Source organism: Micromys minutus (genome assembly GCF_963924665.1).
Source record: "Micromys minutus genome assembly, chromosome: 1".
Classification (NCBI taxonomy): domain Eukaryota; kingdom Metazoa; phylum Chordata; class Mammalia; order Rodentia; family Muridae; genus Micromys; species Micromys minutus.
The window spans coordinates 197,946,082-197,961,739 of NC_137969.1; positions in this window are offsets into that span (position 1 = coordinate 197,946,082).

Below are 15,658 nucleotides of genomic sequence, written 5' to 3' on the forward strand. Positions count from 1 at the left end.
GAATTTTAGACATCACATGGTTTATTAAAATCGTTTTAGCATTTCTAGGGTTTCCCAGCAACTTCTTTGACTGTTTTGACTTTAAGCTTCAAATACATTGAAAGCAAGAGAACTTGGTCATTGTCACTGTGCCAAGGCATGAGATTTGTAGGAGACTAGATGATAAAAATAGACCCACAGTGCCCAGTAGGGAGCTTAGGAGAAGACGTGTCCTCTTGCTGGCTGTGCCCTTAAGATGCTTGGGTTTGCATGAGTTTCTGGGAGTCCTTAGCATCTCTACTGGGACTCAACCCCCCTGTTCTCCAAACCAGATGAGGTCTACTGCTAAGAAATTCATCCTGGGCCCCGCTTTCCAGTTACAGATGGTGATGGTTCTTGTCAAGGCAGTGATGTGAATACAAATTCTGTCTTAGGGCCGCTTCTTGTAAATTCTAAGCAGAGCTTCCCCATTCTCCTCCATTCCTACCATTAAGACGTGGAATCTGTTCATGGAAACTAGAACAGGGGAGGGGAGATGGTTGTGTGGCTCAAGTGTTTATCATGAAAGCACAAAGATCAGTGTTCAGATTCCCAGAACCACATAAAGTGAGATGTGGTAGCTTGTGTCTGTAATCTTTGAGTGCTTATGACAGGATAGCAGACCCCAAGCAAAGGAGGACCAGTAAAAAAGAGACTTCCAGAGTCATGTGTGCACACATTTTAGAAAGGAACCACAGCCCTGTGCCACTGAGTTTTGCTTTCATAAAGCTAAGGAAATTCCCATTGAAAAGAACAGGTTGAATGTTCCACCAATTACCAAGTGAAGTAAATTGTCTTTAATACAGTACAGTGTATCACAAATTAAGTGTTCCTTTTCAAATCTCCTCTATATGTTTTATATTGTTGACTGTAGAGATGACTACCTCATTTTCTTGACAAGTAGTGAGAACTCCTCAGCACGAGCTAGGATCACCACTACAAAGTCACCTTGGAAAATAGAAAAGGAGTTGATTTGAAGGGTCTCTCTCTCTCTCTCTCTCTCTCTCTCTCTCTCTCTGTGTGTGTGTGTGTGTGTGTGTGTGTGTGTGTGTGTGTACTTTCTTCAGCATTAGTAGGATTTTTTGAAACTGTAATTGCACCCAAAGTTAAGTGGCCCAAAGCCTCTCAGAAATTAGATTATTAAACTCAGAATTTCAGGACAAGTTGCATTTCAATAATTCTGAAAGTCGTTATTATAGAAGTTTGCAATCTATTCATCTTCTCTTTGTCTTGGTGGAGAAAGCAGTGTCACTTCGCCAGCCCCGTCTGGCTCAAAGAACTGTTTCCCCATGTCGGAGGCAGAGGGAGAACATGAAGCCACAAGATGCCTCAGTTAGCACCTGTCTTTCCTGGTCCCCATTCATGGCTCACCTTTACATCTGAGTTCTTGGTTTGAGTTATGTATGGATTACAAGTTATGAGCTGAAATTCTCTTTTATAAGTCAGAAAATAAAGTCCAGTTCTTGGCTTTCTAGGTCATAGAATTCTCAGATGCTATTAAAGATTAGTAGAGAGTATTTAAAAAACTGTACTCCTGACCTAAAAAGTAATCCCTTCATTTCAACTTGTGAGCTTCTCTTCTAAGTACACAGACTGTAGCTGTAGTCCGTTGTTTAGCAGAAACCGTCTTATCTCTCAGATGCCATGAAATCATAAACTGAAGAAGTCAAAGTCAATTTATAAACTCTCCAAGTCTCATGAAGGAAATAGTGAGGAAATGCTTAGAAAAAGTATATTTATCTCTGTGAAATATGATAAATAATTTCACTGTGCTTCTCTAAGTGAGTATATGCTGCATAAACTGTTTAAGCTTATGACTGCATCAAGTTTACTTCATACGGTGCTTTGGGGACTTGGCATAATTGAAAGATTTGAAGATAAAACTAGCATCTATTGAGTCAAAAAGTTCCTTTTAAATAAGATCTGTTAAATTGCACTACAAAGTATGGAGAAAATATTGCATTCCAACTCAATGTGGGCTCCGTGTCTCCCTGATCATTACTGTAAGTAGTGTGCAGCTCGGCTTGTTCATAGCTGAGTGAGCTACTCCCTTAGTGTCTGATGATTCAGATCTTCCACACAGTCATGTCTTTGCCCCATCCCCTTCTTCGAGCACATTCTCTTGTCAGATTGTTGTATTTGAAGAAGCACATTCATGCCTCCTAGTGAGGTGTTACCGAGCCACAGAGAGAAGAATTGGTGCAGGGGAGTAAAAGTGTTCGTGACTCTCAGAAAATGCAGCTGTACACTTCGTGACTTTTCTCACCGTGTTAGAACCATGCAGCTCTTTCTCCAGCGGCCTTCCTTCTCTTTTGTGACCGTGATTTCATTAGTGTGACTAGTCCATTCCTCTCCGTGGACACTGGCCATCCAATATGCCACAAGGTGGGCATTTATCCAATTTGTAAATCAGCAATTATTAACCTGTTTTTTTAATATCTAGGGGCATGTTAATATAAACAAAGGGCTATCTTTAGTTCTTTAAAAGCCGACTCAAAATAGCTTTTGATTTCAAGGTGCCATTGAAAATAGAGTGAATGATTGGACAATAACCTGATTTGGGAGATTTAATATCCTATATACTAGAAGAGCTCCTAAGCAGAGATACAATGACCAGACTGAAGGAACTGGTTGCTAAGCAAACAACTGGGTTGCCTCAATTACATAACTCAAGTTAGAACTGCTTCCATCTTTGGGTGCCAATTTCCTTCTTCCAGACCCATGATATTTTGCTGTTATTAGTTAATACAGAAACTAAATTCTGCTGCTTATATGTTAGCATCAAAATGTTTAGACTCTCTGGAGTCTTATTCTTTTAAAACGTGGCTTTATCCTGTCAAATAAAATCATAGGTCTGGGATTTTAGAATCTCTTCCTTTTATATTAAGTACAAAGTAACAACGATTCGTAACATTTAAAGGGCTGCTCCGTGTTTCCTAAATTGTTAGCATCAGAGAGTCACCTAGAGCCGGGCTTATTTCACCAGTGTTTTGTTTCTAGAGCTTCTCAAAGACCTGAGTCATATCGTGAATGAAGCCTGAGAGAATGTCAGGAATGCTACTTTGCGAACCCGCAGCTGGAGACAAGGTCTACAGGACCATCCCTCAGCCTAAGAACTGGGGTGGCTTATGTTCGTCTTCCGGGTAGAGATTTATGTCGTGTCTGGCATTGCATGTCTGTAATCCCAACGCTAGGCAAGCCGAGGCAAGAATGTGGTGAATTTAAAGCCTACGTAGTGATGCCCCCTTTTTTATAAAGTGGATTTTTAGACCTCCTCCTCAGACTTAATAAATCTCGAACGTTAAGGTTGGACACTGAATTGTATATGGTAAACAGCTTTCTGGAGTGATATTTTTACACATTAAGGTTTCTATCTATAGGCCAGTGATATGTTTTACTAGGATGTTATTTACTACTTTAAGTTGGCATAAGCATCATATAGTCCCATTTGAGGAAGATTCTACAGCATTCCTGAGGAGCCATGCGGCTCTGATTCCCATGCAGAAACACGGCGCTTCCACCTCTCCAGGTAGACCTAAGCAAGTTACAGAACACACCGGGCTCCAGATTTTCTTCTGAAAAATATGGCAGTTTTCTTGTGAAAACTCTGCTGCTTGTGCAGAATTGCCGAGAAACAATAGATATCAAAGCCCTGGCAAGCATTGGGCCTGGCAGGTTAAAGGACACAGAGCCATGACTCACTGTCCAGACCCGCGCTCACCTCCTTATTGTTCCCACTTCTCTCCTTTCACCGTGGAAGGTGGGAGTAAACTGAATTGTATACTTCAGACCTACCTGCCCATTGTGACTTTTCTCTGTCCTTCACTCTTCCTGCTTTCTGCTCTGGCCTCCTGCCTCTTACCTCCTGGCCATTTCACTGTTCACTAGTCTCCTTAAGCAGGAGGAGGAGGAGAGGAAAATATGAAATACATTTCAAAACAACTATTTCTCTCACATCATTACTTCTAGAAAAAGGTTAGTTTAAAGGAAAGGCTGAGTCACTGGCCAGAATATTTACTGAGTTTTCTGAGAGTTTAATGTAGCTTTTAAAGGACAGTTTCTGTCCCAGCTCTTGTGTAATGACCACACAGTGATGGCTCACTTAAAAAAACTTCACTTTAAAACAGAGTTTTTAATGGAATTGCATATGATAAAGAGATGCTTTTAATTTCATTTCCTTCCCTATATTTTAGGGAAACCAAGAAGATACAGTTTAAAGGAACTCAAGATCTTAGAGAGAACTGTGTGCAAATAGTTCAGATTCACTTCTCTGGTCATGCCCTTTAGCAAGCTGACATGTATTTCTGGCTCAGCAGGAGTAGACTGCATAGGGGCAGATTCCTAGAAATCAGCGTTCCTCCATTTGGCCTCTAACCTAATGAGAAGGCATCCATGCAGAGCTTGCACATGCATCCAGTCTTGGTGGTCGCCTGGAATGTCTCCAGACTGGGTTTTTCTGGATTGAAAGCTTTGCATCCAGGAGCTTGCTACTGGGAATCTGATGATTGGAATTAAAGAGAACTTTAAATTAAAGAAAAATTAAAAGAAAACTACAGCTACAGGAAAAGAAGTGTCAGGTAGAAACAAACCACAGCATCGGACAAAGCTGAGTACAGCCAGGGGAAAAGTGTATCTTAAGCACTTGAGTATGTAGCCCATGCTGGCACATGCTGGCAGGGTGTCAGGTTGGGGGCTGGGGAGCCTTTTTTCACGGTTATTTTCTTTTCCCCAGACCTGGCTTCTGTCAGTATGCTTGACCCTGTCCCTCAAGTAGACTGGAGAGCTGGCTGAGATGCCTGGTGAGATCAATGGGATGGGATGGCCAGGATGGCAGCAAAGACACATATTTAATAACCATTTGTTGAATACATATGAATTAGAGATCAGGATTAAAATGTTTGTTGGAGGGAAGAAGAGGAGGAAAATGAAGAGAAATCACAGGATAGGATAGGGGTTAGCCTGCTTGAAAAGGTCTGATGGGTGAAAGGGTGCTCTTTTCAGACCAAAAATGGCCTGCTTCCTTGTTGAATGGGGGACTGAACCCTGAGTTTCACATATTCTGTGCAAGTATTCTCACACAGAGCTGTGTCATAGTCCCTTTTCATTAGGAAATCAGGCGCACTAAGGTTTTTTTTTTTTTTTTTTTTTTTTAAATTAAAGGTGTATAAGATTGTTGTTATTGCATCCCCTTGACCAGGTTTCAGGGTCTACACTTGATAATACCAATGCTGATAACTGATTGGATTTGAAAAAATAATTATACAAATGATTATAAATAATAAAAAATGAGACTTACTGCTTATGCAGTGCTTGCACCACATGGATTTGCTTTTCCAATTTGTATGTTAGTGGGTTTAAGCATTATGAAGCTTGGGAGACCATGAGAGAATATATCGAGGGTATTCAGCCATGGGAATATGATCTAGGGAAGAGATCCTAAAGGCAGCAGAGTAGCCTGGTTTCTCTAAACAAACATTGTCCAAGCTCCTGCACACACACACACACACACACACACACACACACACACACACACACAAAGTCTACTCAAATCATTTTGTGATGACCTTGTTCTCAAAGTTGGGTTACTAGGTATGATTTCTACTTTACTCTCTTATATAGACCATAGTTTCCTGAGAAGCTGCCAAAACCACAAATGCAAATGACATGCATCTCTAGAAAGTTCCCTTTGAGTAAAGAGAGTGGCGCCATGCCAGCAAAGGTGAAATAGAAGGCATATTTTTCCAAGAAGCCCCAGCTACTCCTACATTCTATGCATCTGCTTACTATATGCCCTCAATTAGATCATGTCTGTTTCTTGCCTTAACACTTCAGTTCTAGCTTTTGGATTGCCTTCTTTAAGTGCAGGAGAGGCCAGCTGGAGTGAACATAAACTGTAGTTTCCCTGTGTGTCCTCCTTGGAAAGACATGGGCTGTGTGGGCTGGCAGACATGGAAGGTTTAGACTTCAGCTCTGTCAGCAACCTCTTGCAGCATCTTGGATAACTGTCTGCAAAATCAGAAGTCTTCTCCATATACAAGAGGTCTCAGGACGTACCAAGTGTCACATGCAGTATTACACATGAAAATGTTTAGTGGGATAACGTGGCTTACAAACAATGCACACCTATACATATTCCCCATTGCCTTGTATTTATATGCTCTTAGCATCCTACACAATACAGCCAGCCTGAAGACCTGACACATACCTTTTATTTTGCTTACTCCTTAGTTTTCGGCAGCCTATGGAACAATGCCTCAACACGACCATATAAGTGTGATGTATGTGTGTGTGTCCCTGAAATACCCTTCCCCTCTTCACCAAGTAAATATTCCCCATTTCTTCTTTCAAGCTAAATCCAAAATGTTATCTCCTTTGAAAAGCATCCCCGCATTGCCGAGAGCTAAATGGGTCATCCACTTTTAGATCTCTGCAGCTCCCACAGTTCTCTGTAACCCCATCATAGCTCACTGACAACCATGCACAGCAATGCAGCTTCCTGAATTTATGAGATTGGACAAGTGCTTAATGCGTGTTAATCTTGTGTTTTTGTTCAGAGCATGCAAATAATATTCCTACCTAGCAGACAGAATAGTTTTAAGTGTTGGCTGAGATAATCTTTGTACGGAATATAAGACAGTGCTGTAGCTTGGTAACTGTGGTCAGAAGACAATGGTACATCTGTGGTGCTTCAGCAGTGACTTTGCTGTCTTGTTGGACTGCGTCTGTGGTGTCTATCCCCGAGCCCAGAGCATAATAGTTATTCATTTACATTTGTTAGAAGGAAAACACATAAACTTTCATCTTCATTAAAAGAGAAAAATGTTAAACTGTACAATATATTTGGACATTGTGTGAATTGTCCTTTCTGTTAACTTTAGTTAGATCTTCCGTTTTGAAACCAGGAAACGCCAGTGTTGCCCAGTTTCATCCAGCTCATAAGCTCCGGAGCCCACTAGGAACAAAATGATAGTGCTGTGTACCTGTGCCCGAAGTTCAGAGTTCAGATTTTAAAAATGGGCATTGGGTCTCACGGTGATGCCTTCACCAGCTCCTTTCCTTCCTCCTCAAAGTGAGCTTTGGCAGTGTGGACCAACACTTGGGATCCCATTCTAGAGCAGGGAGTGGCAAGTCAATGGATCCAGTTTATAGTCGTTCCGCCCAATGTGTCTCAGGGGCCGTGGAATTATTTTAGCATTTCACTTTGTCTTCATGCTTCCGGCTTAGAACAGGTAAATATTCTCAACATGAAAGGTGAAGGGTAAATGTGAGCTGTGTGGCTGGTACCCCTAAATTGTCTCCTGGAGCACCTGGCATATGGTAGATGCCCAACAAATGTCATTTCATTTCTCATCCAAATTTATTTACAACACTGTTTTATTCGGGTTCACTTGTTTACACGTGTGTCTACCCTTCCGCAGAGTACACGCACACTGAGCAGGCCCGTGTCACCTCAGCTTTGCTTCCTAACACTCAGTCTATTGGTTGACACGGAATGTAAATGCATTCATTTAGAATGTAAAAGCAGTCAGGCAGGAAAGATGGGAAAGCAAAAAAAAAAAAAAAAAAAAAAAAAAAAAAAAAAAAAAACACACACACACACACACACAAATAGGAGGAAAGGAAGGAACCAAGACCCAGGCAAGTCTGTGTGCACAGGACAAAATGCCTGCAGTATACAAGTCATTATGTTTTAGTTACTTACATCTTAGATAGACTCTAATAGTTCCGAGAAACTACAGAATTATACAAATAAATTTAATCCTTCGGAGCCAAGTGAAGAATATTTAAATGTCCTTTTAGTTTCATGCCTGTGAACAAGCATTACTGAATAAAAATTGCTTGTCAAAAATTTGACAAAAGGAAGATAAGGCTCTGAATTTGATGGTCTGTGTTATTTATGTCTACAAAACTTGAGGTGTGTCACAATGTTTGGGACTCTTGAGTACTTAGAAAAGTTTGCAGTCTTCAATCTACTTGTTCTGTGACCTCCTGGGGTGATCCATCGCAGGTGAAATGCATGTCTTTAATGCCTTCTAGTGACATACCTGACACACAGGATGAAACGGTATGGAAGGAAATCAGATTTCAGGGGGTGTGCCCTTGGGAAAAATACCAGAGGCCACTCCTTCCCATCTTCCTCGTTCCACACCCCTTACCACCCTTAGGTAGACACATGCAGTGTGCTACGTGCTTTGCCACGGAGTATTATTGTACCACCCCACACAACCAGAGACTGTAACTTTAGTATCTCAGGTATTTTGTTACCGCAAACAAAAGCTGACTTAGAAGGGGAAAACTGTCCTTTTGGAAATGATTACTATATGATTTTGTGGCTATCACTCACACCATGGAATCATGATAGTGGCTGTCCCTTCTCACCCAATAAGTTGCTAGATTCTCACTTAGATGTCAGGAGCAGTTCCAGAGGCTTGTTTCAGAGTTCTCATCAGTTGGTCTGGGACAAACTGACACCACAATTTTAAGTTTTCTAGGGTATATACTAGCTTCCCAAAATGCATATGTATGTGTGTGCATGTGTGTGTGTGTGTGTGTGTGTGTGTGCAGGTGCATTGTGTGTGCATGTGTGTATGCATGTGTATGTGCATGTGTGCATGTGTGTGTGCATGTGTGCATGCAAGCAAGAGAGCAAGTGATCAAAAGACAGAAACAGAGAGACAGAGATGGAGGGAGGGAGAAAGATTGTGTTTAGGTTTGAATGCCCTTTTATTAGTTAAAATGAGCATAATAATAATGCCTGTCTCAAGACTAAATATGCTATGAAAACTATAAAACAGTGGCATTTAGAAAACAGTTAAGTGTGCGCAGTGATTAAACTCAAACAGAATTAGCAACAATTTAGGGTTCAAGATTAGCATAGAAATTAATTTGTGAGTAAGCAGGTCATCTTGTTTCATTTAATTGTTTCCTACGTGATTATGTAAAGTTGGAATTAATTGCGGAGCCTTTTCCTTTTAGCTTTAAAATGTAGTAGTGCTTCTGAGCCCCTGGTTTGTGTCTCAGTCCCACTTGGCACCCTCTCAGTGCGCGTTCTCATCAAGGGCCTATTTATACACTTCTGAGTTCCTGACGAGTTACTTCTGACCCTAATTATTTCGTGCAGCACTTTGCAGTTTATATCTCAGCCACTTCCTACTTGGCATATTTTTAGGAAGATGCTCCTGCTGACTCTGCCCAGCAATCCTGGGAAGTATCTTGGAGAGGCTGCTCGGAAGCCTTGAATCTGCAAGCCTTGATCAGGACAGAGCGGATCAGCTGCTCTGCAGAGTCACTCTCTGCACACATCAATCTCTGCCTGGCAGACTGGGAAGGGGCTGACCCCTCACAGGGACGGACAATATGGTTCAGTCCTCATCCTTCATCCAGGGATGACATGGAGGAAAAGAGGGAAAGAAGGCAGGGTGACAGAAATCTCTGCAGCACACTGCTGTATGGATGGAACCTTTCTAGGTTCCGGTCCCTCGTGGTTAAAGCTGTTTTTTTTCTCTTTTGCACTGTCTGTTAACCCCTGGACCTTCCTTCTGCTTATCTCTTATGGCTTCTTACCTCCTTGTTCTAGGTGATAATTTTTGGATGTCTATGTGATAACATCTCACTAGATAGCCAAGGCTAGCCTCTTATCTGATCCTTTTGTCTCAGTGTGTCAGGCATAAGTCACCATGTCTAGCTTCAGTGTGGCACTTTGTCTTGTTAAGTCTAGGGGAAAACAAAGCTTACACTTTGGTTTTAAAGCTGAGAGTGGTCTACTCTAAGCAGCCATTCTCTTGCTCCAGATGAGAGCTACTCTCCCTATACATGTGGTGCCTGGTTGCTCTCCAAGCATTGGCTAGCCAACTTTGAGAAGAAATCTTTACTTTTCTAGATTTCCATCTTTAAAAAAGAATGTGTTTTTATAATTAAGATTCGCCACAATGCTATAGTTAGGAATAAAAATGATTTTTATAGCCACCTCAAATACCACTGAGCATTCAAAATGATCAAGAAGAGATATGTGTGGGGTGACATTTTAATATTTATTTGAATATATACTCACCATAGTTTCATACTTTATATGAAATATGGCTAGAAAGGTAAAATAAATGCTATCAACAATTCTAGAATTCTATTTCTAAAGAAAACAAACATATCAAGTAGGTCAAGAGATACTAAGATTAAAATGTAGCTAAGTTTTAAATTGATAATACATTTTTGAAAACTTGCTAAAACAGAAATTTTTAGAATTTTGCTAGGTCATTTAACCTCAAAATTTCCTTGCAAATTTTACTAATACAAACAGTATTAATATAAAATTAACATCTTAAGATAACATTTAAAATCATAGACAAACCTGTTCCTGTTCTTAACCATTTACAATCCCACACAAGAGTAAGCATGCTAAATATTTATAATGGGTTCACTACATGCAGATGTATAGGAATGAAGGTAATTTCTTCTTGTCGTTTTTTGTCTTGTTTTGAGGCAAATTCTCACAATGTAGACCAAGCTGGCCTCCAGTAGACAAATTCTTGATAAGAGCACCTTTCCTAATAGAAAAGGCAGATTAATATTGCCACACATTTGACATTTAGGTTCAGCTGTGAATGGTTGCTAAATAAAGGACTCAATATTTTCAGAGACACTCCAAAGCTCAGAGAAAATGTAAAAAGCAGCAAGTCCAGTCTCCTTAGTTGTTAGATGACAATATTAGATACAGAAGAAGAGAAGCTACTGCAGTCAGGATAATCACCGACTTGTTTCTTCAACACAGGTAAAGGGGTCATGGCCCTTTGAGGACTGAGTCTCACTAAGAACCTTAAACATGCCTACCAATCAGTATCTGGACACTAAACAGAATGTAACAAAGGAAACCTTGCCTTTCTGAAGTGAATATGACAATGTAGGGAGCTGTGGCGCTATTTATGAAAACGCCGAATAATTCAAAATACTAAGAATATTGGAAAGAGAGTTCGCCTCTCATGAATTCACATTGTATTAAAATTAATTATGGGAGCAGAGACGGGTCATGTTGATGCAAAAAGATGACTTGTCTGAGACGAGTCATCCGAGCAACTGTCACTCTGGTGCTGTATTTACACTGTACTGGCCAAAGAGCACGGCTACCAGGTAGGTTGACTGGGCAGAAGGCAACCGTAGGCCAGAGTCATATGAAGACACATAGACCACTTATATATTAATGTAGATTTTTGCCCTTGACAGAGTGTTGTTTAGACTGTTTCTGTTTTTTGGCTATTGTAACTAAGGCTGCAGTAAATAAATATAGGGATGTCTCCTCAATGAGTTGATTTCATTTCTTTTGGGTTTATAACTAGCAGCTGTGTTGTGTACTATATGATGGCTGTTTTTTGAAGAACCTTCATACCGTTTCCATATGGGTGCATCAGTTCACACTGCTACCAGCTTGTGTCAGGCCTCCCCTCCTCTGCAGCCTTGACGACTATGGGGGAAGATGGTCTTTCTAACAGGCATAAAGTGGTATCTTGTTGATTTGTATGCCCTACAGTTTATATGGAGGAACAACAACAAATCCCAAGCAACCAAGGGTATTCTGATCAAAAGGAGCAAAGGGAAGGCATGGTACTACACTAACCCCAAATGCACTGCCAAGCTGTAGTGATCAAAGTAGCATGGTATTGGCATAGAAACAGATACCGCCAATCAACGGAAGAGAGTAGAGTACTTGGAGAGAAACCTACAACAGCCGGCCTGCGATAAAGATGCTGCAGCCAAGCACTGAAGAAAAAAGGGTTTCCTCGGGAAGTGGTTCTGGCAAAATGGGGTGCCCATAAGCAGAAGAACGAAGGTAGACACTGAGCTCTCGGTATATACATCTTCAAAGTGCACTAGAAATTTATCTATAAGATCTAAAGCTCTCCTGTGTTGTATCAGACTGAAAGTCTTTTGTGTATCAATAGAAACAGCAGAGTGAGGATGAGAGAAGACACTGGTAAAGTCCAGAAGGAGTAATAAGCTCAGCTCAACAGCAAAGCAGAGTCATTTGATATATTTGACAGATTTTTCAAAAGAGGATGTACCTAGTCAGCAAGTGTGAAGAAGCTCAGTGTCACCAATCCCCCTGGTGTTTAAAGGGCTCCACAGAGGCCCACAAGACCCAGTGGGATCTTGAGATTCAGCACAGTCAGGATCCTTCTCTCCTGCCTTATGGCAATGGAAGCTCATCTCTTCAGGATTCCACACTGTGTCCTTCATAGGCTTAAATAAACACTTCCCTTTTCGAGCAGAAGCATTGTAGTTATCTCAGCTCGGATTAATTCACTCCCAGTCATTTCTATTAAATTACACCCATCGAGGAGGCAGCAGCACAAATCAGCCTGCTGTCTGTCTCACAGAGTTAAGGATGTGTGTGACAGAGAACAGGTAGAGGAGACTCCCTTCTCAGAAGCCTGAAGAAGGATGTCAGAACACAGCCCTCATTGCCTATCAACAAAGCAGAGGGACATCAGAAAGTCTCATTTCCTCTGTAGGTTTGGTGATCACCCAGGATACCAGGATCCGTTCCTTATCTCCAATCAAAAGAGAGACCTTGGGGCTGGGTGTGGTGGCACAAGCCTTTAATCCTATCCTGTGGGAGGCTGAGGCTGGTGAACTAAACTAAAGGTCAACCATGACTACATAGGAAAGTGGGGGAGGGAGGGAGGGAAACAGAGAGAGAAAGACAGAGACAGGTAGAAAGAGAGAGAGAGAGAGAGAGAGAGAGAGAGAGAGAGAGAGAGAGAGAGAGAGAGAGAGAGAGAGAGACCCCACATATGGAGACTATTTCTGTTCCACTGGGCCTGGTGGCACAAGCCTGCAATCCCAGCACTTGCCCTGTTCAGGCAGAGGATCAGAGCTCAGGATAATCCTCAATTACTAGCAAGTTGGAACACAGCCTGTGCTACAGTGACTCTGTTTCCTGGAAAAAACAACAAAGCTACAGCGACAACTAAAGCATTTGGGTTTCAACTAAATTTTTGCTTTAAAAGAAAAAAAATGAAGATTTTTTTTTTAAGCTGAAGAATTTGACCATGTATAAAACCTGTTTTTTACTTAAACAGTGTGAGAAGGCACATGCTGCCGAGGAAGCATGAGTCTTATTTGTATTAGATCATTTCGTACATATAAATTCATTTTTAAAAAAAATTCTAGGATTTTGTGAATTCCTCCAATAGACCTGACACTTTAGCTGTTTAAATATATTCTGTTACTTTCCTTACTGCTATAATTCTTCAGCTAACACTATCAACACACCCAGGAGGACATACTGGGTAAGAAGTCTGTGTAATGCTTATCTCTGCTCCTCCCTCCATCCCTTTGCCTGGAATGTCTGCTGAAAGTTTAGTTACATTGAAGGAAATTGAAACAGTGTATGAAAGAGCGACTGGCTTTTATGAAATGGAATTTGTGGAATGCCCTTATTCTGGATGAGTTGCAGGCTTCCAAATTCCTCAGAAACCCAAATAAAAACAGTTATATGCCAGTTAAAACAAGAGCTCACTCAGTCTCAGAGTGGCCTCTTCTCCACTTGGTGGCATGGCCCTAACCTGAAAACTGCCAAAACTCAAAACTGCGAGACTACGGTCTGACAATAGGAGAGGGAAACAACAGGGTTCATTCAGAGGGCCTTTAACATTCACACTGTGCGCTTCGAAAGCGCCCTCAGCACACAAGTTATTTGAGTAAATGAGCGGTCAGTTTGCTAGAGGAAGAATTATCATCCTTCACGTTTTTCAATCTCCAAAAGATCTTACTGTGCCTATTGTATTTGAAACGAGAGCCAGGAGTCATGAAGCCATTACAGAGTGACAGAAATTGAAAGATCTATTTATTTCTCACCAAAAGCCAAATCTACAGCCCTACATCCTACTAGTTCTAAAACCAGAAGACATGTCGCCGGCAGGATTCATGCCTTTCCTTTCCTATGATGGGAGAATCACAGACTGGTACACAATGGGTTTGAATTGATGGTTATTGAATGAGAAAATGACTCAGAGTAGTGCTTCAAAGAAAAGTTTACCCAAAACTCCAAACCGTGTTGGTTATACTGTCCTAGTAAACATATTTTGAAAAATGTTTAAGTAGGGCGATGTGATTAGTATGTGCAGGGTTACAAATTATCTCCTGTTTTTTTTCAAGACGAAGGAAGCTTAAATATATGTGAATATATAAGGCACACAACATGAGCACATCATTTGAGACCCAGACATGGCCACTGTTAATGTTTCTATTTCTTTTCTTCCAGGTTATTTAATTATTCATATTTTTATAAAGTAAAGTCATAATTGAATTTTCACAATATGCAAAACTCTAAGTAGAACATTATTCTGGTGATTAATGGTAAACTAGAAATTATTACCCTATAACCAGGTGATAAGTAGTACATTTCACCTTTAAATAGAGCTCCCAACATGCTGGGTGTGTGATGGGGCTTACAGTCCCAACACTCAGGAGCCTAAACAGGAGGCACTTACAATTCAGGTCACCCTCAGCTGCAGAACAATGCTTTGTCTCACAATACACAAACACAACAAAAATAAAAATGTTAAAACCCAGAATTCTCAACGAAAGTAAACAAAAACAAAAAGCCGCAGTGCTGGAGAGATGGCTCAGAGATTAAAGCTGCTGCCTGTCTTACAGAGGACTGTGTTCAATTCCCAGCACACACATGATGGTTCACGACCAGCCTTAACTCCAGTTCCTGATACTCTTTTCTGACCTCCATGTGTATCAGGTACATACATAGTGCACATACATGCAGGCACACTCACATACACATTAAAAAAAAAAAAAAAAAAACTCAAACAGAACACTCCCCACCCCCACACTAGAACTAAGTAAGATTTGAGTGAGTTTGGTAGAATTAAGATAGAGTTGGGGAAAGTTCCTGAATCTATAAATCAGTGGTTCTCAATCTGTGGGTTGTGACCCTTAGGGTTCACATAGCAGATATCCTCTATGTCAGATATTTACATCACAATTCATAGCCATAGCAAAATTACACTTATGAGGCAGCCACAAAAATAACTTTATCATTGGGAGTCACAACAACATGACAAACTGTATTAAAGGGTTGTAGCATTAGGAAGGTTGAGAACCACTGGTCTAGATTGTCAATATTCCTTAAGTATGCATGCATATGCATTTTCAAATATGCACATTTCCCTTTCAAAGCTGCAGTGTGTTTCTATAGTATTCTGATATTCTGAACTAATGCTCCATGACTTTCTTGGATTTATAACCCCTTTTGCCAGAGAGAATTTTGCATAGCTGGAGTATATAGGTTTATAAAACAGGTATGTGAATCAAACATTTATTGATAGTCACTCATTAAAAAATATATTGTTAGAGCCGAAAATTAACTTAATGATCTTTTTATGGAACTCAAATGGCAATTTTAAAATTAAACAAAACGCAATATAATCCAAAGATGCACTAATTTGATGCTCACCTGCAGAGTGAGGAATGAGAATTGGAAAACATTAAAAGTCTTTGTTCCTTATAATGAAATTCTGTTTCTATAAAAGCAGAAAACCCCACTGAATGCAGTGAAAACACCGCAGTTCATGACACGCTGTAGCGTGAGCTGGAATGCAGAGATTATATGGCATATATACATCATATGGCAGGA